The sequence below is a fragment of the Nicotiana tabacum genome, chromosome 3, assembly GCF_000715075.1.
Source record: "Nicotiana tabacum cultivar K326 chromosome 3, ASM71507v2, whole genome shotgun sequence".
NCBI classification, from domain to species: domain Eukaryota; kingdom Viridiplantae; phylum Streptophyta; class Magnoliopsida; order Solanales; family Solanaceae; genus Nicotiana; species Nicotiana tabacum.
Window position 1 is genome coordinate 25075879 of NC_134082.1, and position 10135 is coordinate 25086013.

The window sequence follows — 10135 nt, forward strand, 5'->3', positions numbered from 1 at the left end:
CAAATTGTTTTACTTCCGTAAATTTTGGTTTTTCTTCCGCAATTTAGGCTTACCTAGTCGAAGAGACTAGGTGCCGTCACGATGGTTCACAAAGGGCAAATCGGGGTCGTGACACTCATCAGGTTTCTTCGTCTTTCCACAGAAGTCATGACCTGTTGACTTTAAGGTGGCCTTCATAATTGTGTGTCGATGCCAAGGACCTACTCACATAAGGTTTATGCAATATGACCTATTTTGCTAGTGTAGAGTGTTTCCTACTTTTGAGTTAGACTAAAGACTGTGAGAAGTTATGTTAGTTGACTTGACAAAGTCATTCTATGAAACTAAAGAGTTTTAAAACGAAGGTTTGGAGTGGTGTAAAAGACAACCCTCGCGTGCCATCGTGTATGATAGTGTATAGCCAAGACTCGATAGGAAGAAGTGTGATAACAGTATATATAAAGCGATAACATATAGGGGTGTAATAATAACATATATGATAATAAGCAAGCATAAAGAGCAAGTAAAGCGGGTAATTATAAATTATATAGAGTTAAAGCAATGTACAAGCAAATCTAAGTGCCAAATTCAGTCTAAGTCTGCTACTATAGAGCTTGAGTGTGATTCTCCAGCAGAGTCACCATGTTGTTGCACCCTATTTTGTACGAGTCAAAAGAAGATTCAACTTGTGGTTTCTCTATTGTTAATGAAATATAGTCGCCACCTCATATTTAAAGTTATACTATGGTACCTATTTAATTACTAAAGTCATATTCTTTATTAGTCTGCTAACCGGTGAGATTATGGGTAAGGCTTCTTGTTCTTCTAAGAGGAAAGTCTTAGGCACCCTTTAAAATCTACTTCAGGTAGCTCCATAGGACTTAGACTAAATTTAAAGGACTAGTTATTTGTATTGTGTTTAACTAGAGTTTAAAGAGGTACAACCTTTAATTTAGAACGTATTGCTTTAAAAGAAGATATGTAGTCTTAAAAAGGGTATAGGTTTATAAAGCCTTGAAGAGAATACTGGTATATATGTAGATATATGATTGAAATTTTTTTGAAGTATGTATATAATGTTTTTGTTTATAAAACATGTAAAATGAGGCTAGATTATAAAATACTTTGCATTTAAATGGTGTGGCTACTTATAACTCTATAATTAAAGGTATCGTAAAGAATTGAGTCTAAGATGTACCTTACTTTCAAACCTCATATTTTGGCTTTGAAGAAATTGTTAGAAGCCCCTTCAGTAGGGCAACAACAATTGCTCGATTTTGTTTTGTAGAAAAACTCGATTAAAAGACTAATTTGGATTCCTTCTCTAATTTTTTAAAGAGAATACTCTCAGCCTTTACGGGTAGCAGTAGACTTCAGACCTCCGAATACACAGGTACAGGACTTGAGCTAGAGTTCTTTGACAAATCAGTAGGCCCAATGATAATACATGTTCAAAAAATAAAGAAAGAAGGTCATTCAGTACACTATTTCAATGTACATAGTTATGCATGAAACAAACTACCATGGGACTAAGTAGAATCACATAGTTAAATAGCAATCTAGAATATGAAAATTAGTGTGGAATCATAGATGACCAAGGGATTCACAATGAAGCATTTTGTTGTCATCAACCACTAAACCTAAAGGGAGTAATAAATTCCAAAAGGTTATAGGCTAAGGGTAGAATTCCGTTCAAGGCCAAGGCACTCTTTGGGTCCCTAACACTTCAAAGTTCCCCAAGGTCTCAAGGCCCAAGGCAGTGCTTGTGTCAGGGAGAGTAACCCAACCAAGAACTAAACTCTACTCCCAAATCCCCCTAACCTCTAATACTCATTCTTCCCTACAAGTTTAAGTGCCAATAAGGCACTCACAGTAAACCCTCATACTACAGTAATACCACCATGGGAGTATGCATCAACTAATATAGAATCCTATAGGGTCATAAGATAGCCAATCACCCTAGTGTAATCACAATCTAACAAAGGTACATGATTCATTGTGAATAACATGATAAATTAGGCACGCTCAAAGAGATTAACTTCAGGTGACAGACAAACAATAGCATTTGGAAAATTACTTTTGAAACCCAAACACTTGGATCATATGCCTTAGGAGTAGAGTAAATACATAGTTCAAATATGTAAAGTGCATGGGCACAGATACATTCTTCTTAACAACCTTCAATTAGATTAGTCAAAGATTGGTTTTAACTTAAGTCGTGTCTTCTAGCACACACAGGTTAACAGTTTCAAAGGGAAATCCTAGAAAATGTTAACATAGATGTAAGCTAACAAATTCAGTTGAACTTCTAAGGAGTATTTGGAGAGGCGTAGATTAAAAGCTATAATTAGAATTTCAAAAGGGTATTAAAAGAATTGCAGATTAACAATTACAATCTGAAGTTCTAAAGAGCATTAACAGAATCTCGAGCTAACAGTTTTGTTTTACTCTAAAGCTCGTGGCATGATTACTTCTTTCTAAGAGCTTTCAACTTCATACTAAAATCTTTAAAGAATAAAACATGTTATTACACTCAGATAATAGCAGCAGAAGATTCACATAAAGTTCACAAGCTAAGTCTAGTTCACTTAAGAGAACTTAGTGAAGTTCTAGGGTGTCACGACCCAAACTGAAGGGCCATGACTAGCACCCGACCACACTTGCCGAGCACCAACGCACATTTCATCTAACCTTCATTATTATCTTTTAGGGCTGACGAGATCAATATAAATGGTAGACCTAGATCATGGACAACCAGCAATAAAATATGACGGCATGAACATACATAGCAGGGGATGACCAGACAATCAAGAAACTACATATAAGGTATGAGCTACCACGCTACTATGAAAGATTATACAACAAAAACTAGCCGACAAGGCATACCAAACTATACATGAGCCGACACCTATCTATGAGCCTCTAAAAGAACATAAGTGTTGCAACATAGCCGGAACAGGGCCCCGACATACCCATAATGTCTATAACAAAAATTGCATACCAAGACCAAGGCAAGTCCGGAGAAGGGATCTCGCCAATCACTGCTGAACTGGACAGTCTACTGTGGTGGGGGAGCTGCACCTGCCTGTCTATCAGGACCTGCAGCACGACATGCAGCGTCCACAAATAAAAGGACGTCAATACGAATAAAGTACTGAGTATGTAAGGCAAGGAACCATAAATACGATCAGTAATGTAAGCAAGGATAGAGAATATACAACCTGTAACATCTTAGTACCTCTGAGGGCTACTTACATGAAATGCATGATACATATGTATAAATACATAAACCTTTAAAGCATTCGCCTCTATGGGCATCATCATCATCATATCGTACCCAACCATAATAGTCTCGGTAGAATCGTACCCGGCCACGTGGAGCTCGGTAAAACCCAACTGATCAGTGGTTGCACAATAGGTGCCGTACCCAGCCAACTATAGCGTGGCTCGGTAGAGTAAAATAGATACATATATATAATGCATGCTCGACTCATGGAATCACATTCTAAACCTTTCGGAGTGACGTAAGGTCGGTATCCTCTGTGCACGTTATTAGGACTAACTCTTCACTATGAACCTTATAATAATCAGGAAGTACCAACAACATTGATAACATAAGACTAAGAGAAGCAACATTAACATCAATCGTTCCATAAGAGGGAAAACAATGTAAGTACTGCTAGCTTCTAAGAGTAGAGTATCTTGGAAGATCGTTCATTACATTATGTACAATCGGAGTCGTGCAAAAGAAGGAAAGGGATAGCCTCACATACCTTGTATATACTGCCCCAATCTCAGGCTATGCAATTGTCAAAATTCCTTAGTCTACAATAAGAGAAACGATACTATCGTTATCATTTAAGCGTCATAACTATTATGTATCGACCACAACCTATTTTACGATGAAATGGACAGCACCTCCCCTATATATATGACCTCACATCATTCAAAACAGTCACCAAACAGCCCAAACAACATCAATAATAAACATATTGAGCCTCCCAAAATAGTCCACACACAGCCTAATCACTCCATACATACGACGACCACCGTAGTCGTGTCAAACAACCTGGAAATGTTACGAATAACTATCAGCCCATAACCCTACATATATATATGGTCTTTCTCCACACCCTTCCTCCTCCAAAACTCCACAAGATAGTAGTAAAATACGCAGCCCAACAACAACGCAAAACAGTCCACAAAATAATAACATTACTTCCAAGCCTTTCAATATATATTTCACAAGTTCTAGCTTCAATGGCTTAGCTGCAACTTGAATAATCTTAAATACATGTAGAGTAAGAGGTTCCTTACCTTTATACAGAAAGAACAACTCCAATTTGACCTTAAATTTCCATGAAATATCCCTCCAATGCTGCCACAACAACAAAAAAGCGAAACTAGCGATCAATTAGTGTTTTTCGGCACTAGAATCACTTTAGAAGGCTTGAAATCACCTAGGATTGATATTAAGAACATGAGGGAGTATTTACAGAACATAAAACCTTTAAAACAACCTCCCACACGAGCTGGAACGACACAAAAATGAGCAACAACAAGAAGAACAAGAGACTTACTAGCGCTACGGAATTCCCGACACTTGATTTGTGTTGTTTGCCCTTTTTTTGGGTCTTGAATCTTGAGAGAACCTTGAGAGGATGTTCCTAGGGTTCTAAGGTCTGAAAATAGTGAGAAGAAATGACTTAAAACGGGTTGGAGGCATCCTATATAGGTCCAAATATCTTAAACCGCCTTAGTGGGCCCCATAGAGAGGTGCTTGGCGCAGTCTCGCGAAAACGCAAATATCTCTCTACTCCGAGATCGTATCGATGAACGGTTTAATGCGTTGGAAACTAGACTCATAGATCTTTAATTTTGTTGGTAGATCACCCCGTAATTCCTTGTAAATTAGGAGAAAAGATTTGAAACATTTGACCTAATGTTTAAGTAAAATTATGAACCTAAGTTGCGACAACCTTTGTCGACTTTTGTTTCATAAAGCTTCAAGACTTATGATACGGATATTATGTGATTAAAATACCTTAATAAATGACCTCTTGAGTGTATTAAGCACCGCTAGATTACCTGAAAATACGAGTTACAACATCCTTGATTCGTTTAACTTCTAATACTAGTTAATCACCCTTATACCCTCTTGTATCACTTAAGACCAATAGGATTGACTTCTTATCATCTCAAAGATAATTCCTTCTTGGATTATGTTAACTAATATATGGCATGAACTAACACATGTGGATATGGGTTGTAACACCCTCCCCCTATAAAATGGTCACTAGCAAAACTTGCAAGTAATTAAGCCCAACATATGGATTCACAAGGCTACACAAAGCATTATGCGTATTTACATTATCTACATATCACCATTTTGTATTAAGGAGGAGTATTCTCAAATTATTGCTTACCTCATAGAGCCGTTTCACCTTCCAATGTATCCTGTCTTCCACCAGCATCCTTTTTATCTTCATTCTGGAATAAGTAAGGGTATTTAGACTTCATCTCCTCTTCTGCTTCCCATGTCATTTCTTCCATATTTTTGTTCCTCCACAATACTTTGACGGAAGCTACATCTTTTGTTCTCAGCTTGCGGACTTGCCGATCTAATATTGCCACTGGAACTTCTTCATATGATAGGTCCTCTGTAACTTGTACATCTTTGATAGGGACGACTCGAGAAGGGTCTCCAATACATTTTCTCAACATAGATACATGGAATATCGGGTGGACAAATTCCAATTCGGATGGCAATTCTAACTCATAAGCAACCTGTCCAATCCGTCGAAGAATTTTATACGGCCCGATATACCTTGGACTCAGCTTACCTTTCTTCCCAAAACGCATAATACCCTTCATTGGTGAGATCCTCAGGAAAACCCAATCACCAACCTCAAACTCTAGATCACGACGTCGGACATCAGAAAAAGATTTTTCCCTGCTTTGTGCCGTCCTCAATCGCTCCTGTATCACTTTCACCTTCTCAATAGATTGGTGAATCAAATCTGGCCCATATAATTCTGTTTCACCGACTTCGAACCATCCAACTGGTGATCTACATCTCCTCCCGTATAGTGCCTCGTATGGGGCCATTTTAATACTGGAATGGTAGATATTGTTATAGGCGAATTCTATGAGTGGAAGATGATCATCCCAATTCCCCTTAAAATCTAGAACACATGCTCGTAGCATATCTTCCAGTGTCTGAATGGTACGTTCAGCTTGTCCATTAGTCTGCAGATGAAATGCAGTGCTGAGATTTACCTGTGTGCCTAAACCCTTCTGGAAAGACCTCCAAAAGTTAGCCGTAAATTGAGCTCCTCGGCCTAATATAATAGATATGGGCACACCATGAAGCCTAACAATCTCCTTGATATACAAATTTGCATAATCTTTAGCCGTGTAAGTTCTCTTCACTGGCAGAAAATGGGCACATTTTGTAAGTCGATCAATTATCACCCAGATGGAGTCAAACTTATGATAAGAGCGAGGTAATCCAACAATGAAGTCCATATTAATCACCTCCCACTTCCAGGTCGAAATCTATATATTTTGAAGCAATCCACTGGGTTTCTGATGTTCTATCTTTACTTGTTGACAATTGGGACACTGGGCTACAAATTCTGCAATAGACTTCTTCATATTATCCCACCAATACTGCTCCTTGACATCATGATACATCTTTGTCGAGCCGGGATAGATGGAATATCGGGATTGATGAATCTCATTCATAATCTTCTCTCGCAACCCTGCCACATTAGGCACACATAATCGGCTCTGGTATCTCAGTGCCCCGTCTTTTCCGATCCCAAAAGCCATACTTTTACACTGTTGAATTGCTTTCTCTTAATCGTACTAAGATAGGATCTTCATATTGTCATGCTTTTACCTCGGCTACCAAAGATGATTCTGATGTATTCTGTACAGTAACACCTCCATCATCAGAGTCTAACAATCTGATTCTCATATTGGCTAGCTGATGAAGCTCTTTAATCAACCCCCATCTACCTGCCTCAATATGTACTAAGCTTCCCATTGATTTACGGCTGAGAGCGTCTGCCACACCATTGGCTTTACCGGGATGATACAATATCTCGACGTCGTAGTCTTTCAATAATTCAAGCCACCTACGCTGCCTCAAATTCAACTCTTTCTGCTTGAAGATGTATTGTAAACTCTTGTGATCTGTGTAGATGTCAACATGGACGCTGTATAAGTAGTGACGCCATATCTTCAAAGCATATATTACTGCAGCCAATTCCAAATCATGGGTTGGATAATTCTTTTCATGCTTCTTCAATTGTCTTGATGCATAAGCAATCACATTCCCACGCTGCATCAATACGCACCCCAAACCTATACCTGAGGCATCACAATATACCACATAACCTTCTGTTCCTTCAGGAAGAGTGAGCACTGGTGCAGATGTCAATCGATTCTTCAGCTCCTGAAAACTACGTTCACAAGTGTCAAACCACTGGAATTTGGTAGCTTTTTGTGTTAACTTAGTCAATGGTGATGATATAGAGGAAAATCCTTCTACAAACTGCCTATAATATCTTGCTAGCCCTAGGAAGCTGCGGACTTCTGATGGTGTTGTAGGTCTCGGCCAATTCTTTACTGCATCGATCTTCTGAGTGTCGACACTAATACCCTCATCAGATATCACATGGCCAAGGAATGCTACTGAGTTCAGCCAGAATTCACATTTAGAGAGCTTAGCATATAACTTACGATCCTGAAGCGTCTGTAATACTATCCGCAAGTGGCCCGCATGTTCCGCCTCCGAACGAGAATACACTAGAATGTCATCAATGAATACAATCACGAACACATCAAGATAGGGCCTGAATATAGTATTCATGAGATCCATAAAAGCTGCTGGGGCATTTATTAGCCCGAACGACATCACCAAGAACTCAAAGTGCCCATATCTTGTCCGGAAGGCCGTCTTTGGAATATCCTTCTCCCTAACCCTCACCTGATGATACCATGAACGTAAATCAATCTTAGAGAAATACTTGGCACCCTGGAGTTGGTCAAACAGGTCATCAATTCTTGGAAGTGGATACTTGTTCTTTATAGTAGACTTATTCAACTGTCGATAGTCGATACACATCCGTAACGACCCGTCTTTCTTCCGCACGAATAGGACTGGTGCACCCCAAGGTGAAGTGCTAGGCCTAATAAAGCCCTTATCCAGCAAGTCCTTCAACTGCACCTTCAACTCTCGCAACTCTGCCGGGGCCATTCTATATGGAGGAATAGAGATCGGTTGAGTGTCAGGTAACACATCAATGCTAAACTCAATCTCCCTTTCAGGAGGAAGGCCTGGGAGTTCATCTGGGAAAACATCTGGGAATTCGTTGACCACAGGGATTGATTGTAAAGTAGGCGGTTTTGCCTCCGCATCCCTAACGCGAACGAGATGATAAATGTAACCTTTTGAGATCATTTTCCTTGCCTTAAGATAGGAAATAAACCTACCTTTCGGTGTAGCAATGTTCCCTTTCCATTCAATGACGGGTTCACCCGGAAATTGGAACCTAACCATCTTCGTACGACAGTCAACATTTGTATAGCATGAGGCCAACCAGTCCATTCCCATTATCACATCAAAATCAACCATTTCTAACTCAAATAAATTTGCCGAGGTTTGACGACTACAAATCATCACAGTGCAACCTCTATATACCCTTCTAGCAATCACAGAATCTCCTATCGGAGTAGATACCTCGAGGGGTTTACTTATCAATTCAGGTTCAATGCCAAACGTATTAGCCACAAAGGGTGTAACATATGATAATGTAGATCCCGGATCAATCAGCGCATATACATCATAAGAAAACACAGATATAATACCTGTAACAACATCTGGAGACGACTCGAGATCCTGTCGACCTACTAGAGCATAGGTTCGATTTTGAGCACCACTCGAACTCGGCACTGCACCTCTACCCCTACCACGACCTGTCGACTGCTGAAAACCCCGTGCTGGAGGTCAAACTGATGAGGAAGAACCAGACACAGATCCAGTCGGCTGAGCCATACCATCACCTCCTCTATTAGGACAATCCCGCATCATATGGCCCGGCTGCCCGCACGAATAGCATGCATCAGAACCTCGACAACACAGTCCAAAGTAGGCCTTGCCGCACTGATCACAATGTGGTGTTGGGGGTCTCATCTGACTAGTATCCCTGTGATGTTGCGAGCCAGATGCCCGCGAACTCTGACCTGGACCAGAATAGGATCGATCATATCGAGGCCTCCGAAACTGTGGAGGAGCACTAGCTACAGGTGGCGCCGAACTCCTCGAAAACTATGGCCTGATGCGGCCTCTAAAGTCATCAGAATACCCTGCAAATCTTGCCCTCTTATGCTGGCCCCTATCCTGCTCCCTAACTGCCCTCTGTTGGCGCTTACGATCCTCTAGGGTCTGGGCATAAGCTTGAATACGGGAAATATCCATGCCCTCCACCAAGGAGGCTGTCGTACACTCATTTATCAGATGTGGTCCCAACCCATTCACGAACATATGCACCCTATCACTCATCTCGGCCACCATATGGGGAGCATACCTTGCCAAAGAATCAAACTGCATACTGTACTCTCGCACACTCATATTACCTTGTCTAAGGTTCAAGAACTTATCAGCTCTAGCTCGTCGTATATCAACTGGCAAGTAGTGACGAAGAAAGGCCTCAGAAAATTCCTTCCACACAGCTGGAGGAGGGTTCGGACCCCTGGATCTCTCCCAACTATCATACCAGAGAACCGCTAAATCCCGTAGCCGATAAGAAGCCAACTCTACTGCCTCTGTATCACTAACATGCATAACCCGAAGTGTACGATGAACCTGGTCAATAAAAGTCTGTGGGTCCTCCTTGGGGTCTGATCCGGTAAACACTGGAGGGTCTAAATTAATAAAATCACGAACTCTTGTACTAACTGGTTTCTCAGCAGCACCTGTATTCTACCTCTGATCCTGAGCAGCTACCAAGCTAGTCAATAACTGCAAAGCACTCCGCATATCCTGGTCTAGAGTGCCAGACGGAGGAACTGGAGGTGCTGGGTGCCTTCTAATATCCTCTGGATGAGATGGAGTAGATGAGGTATGAGAGGGCATCTCACTTTGAGC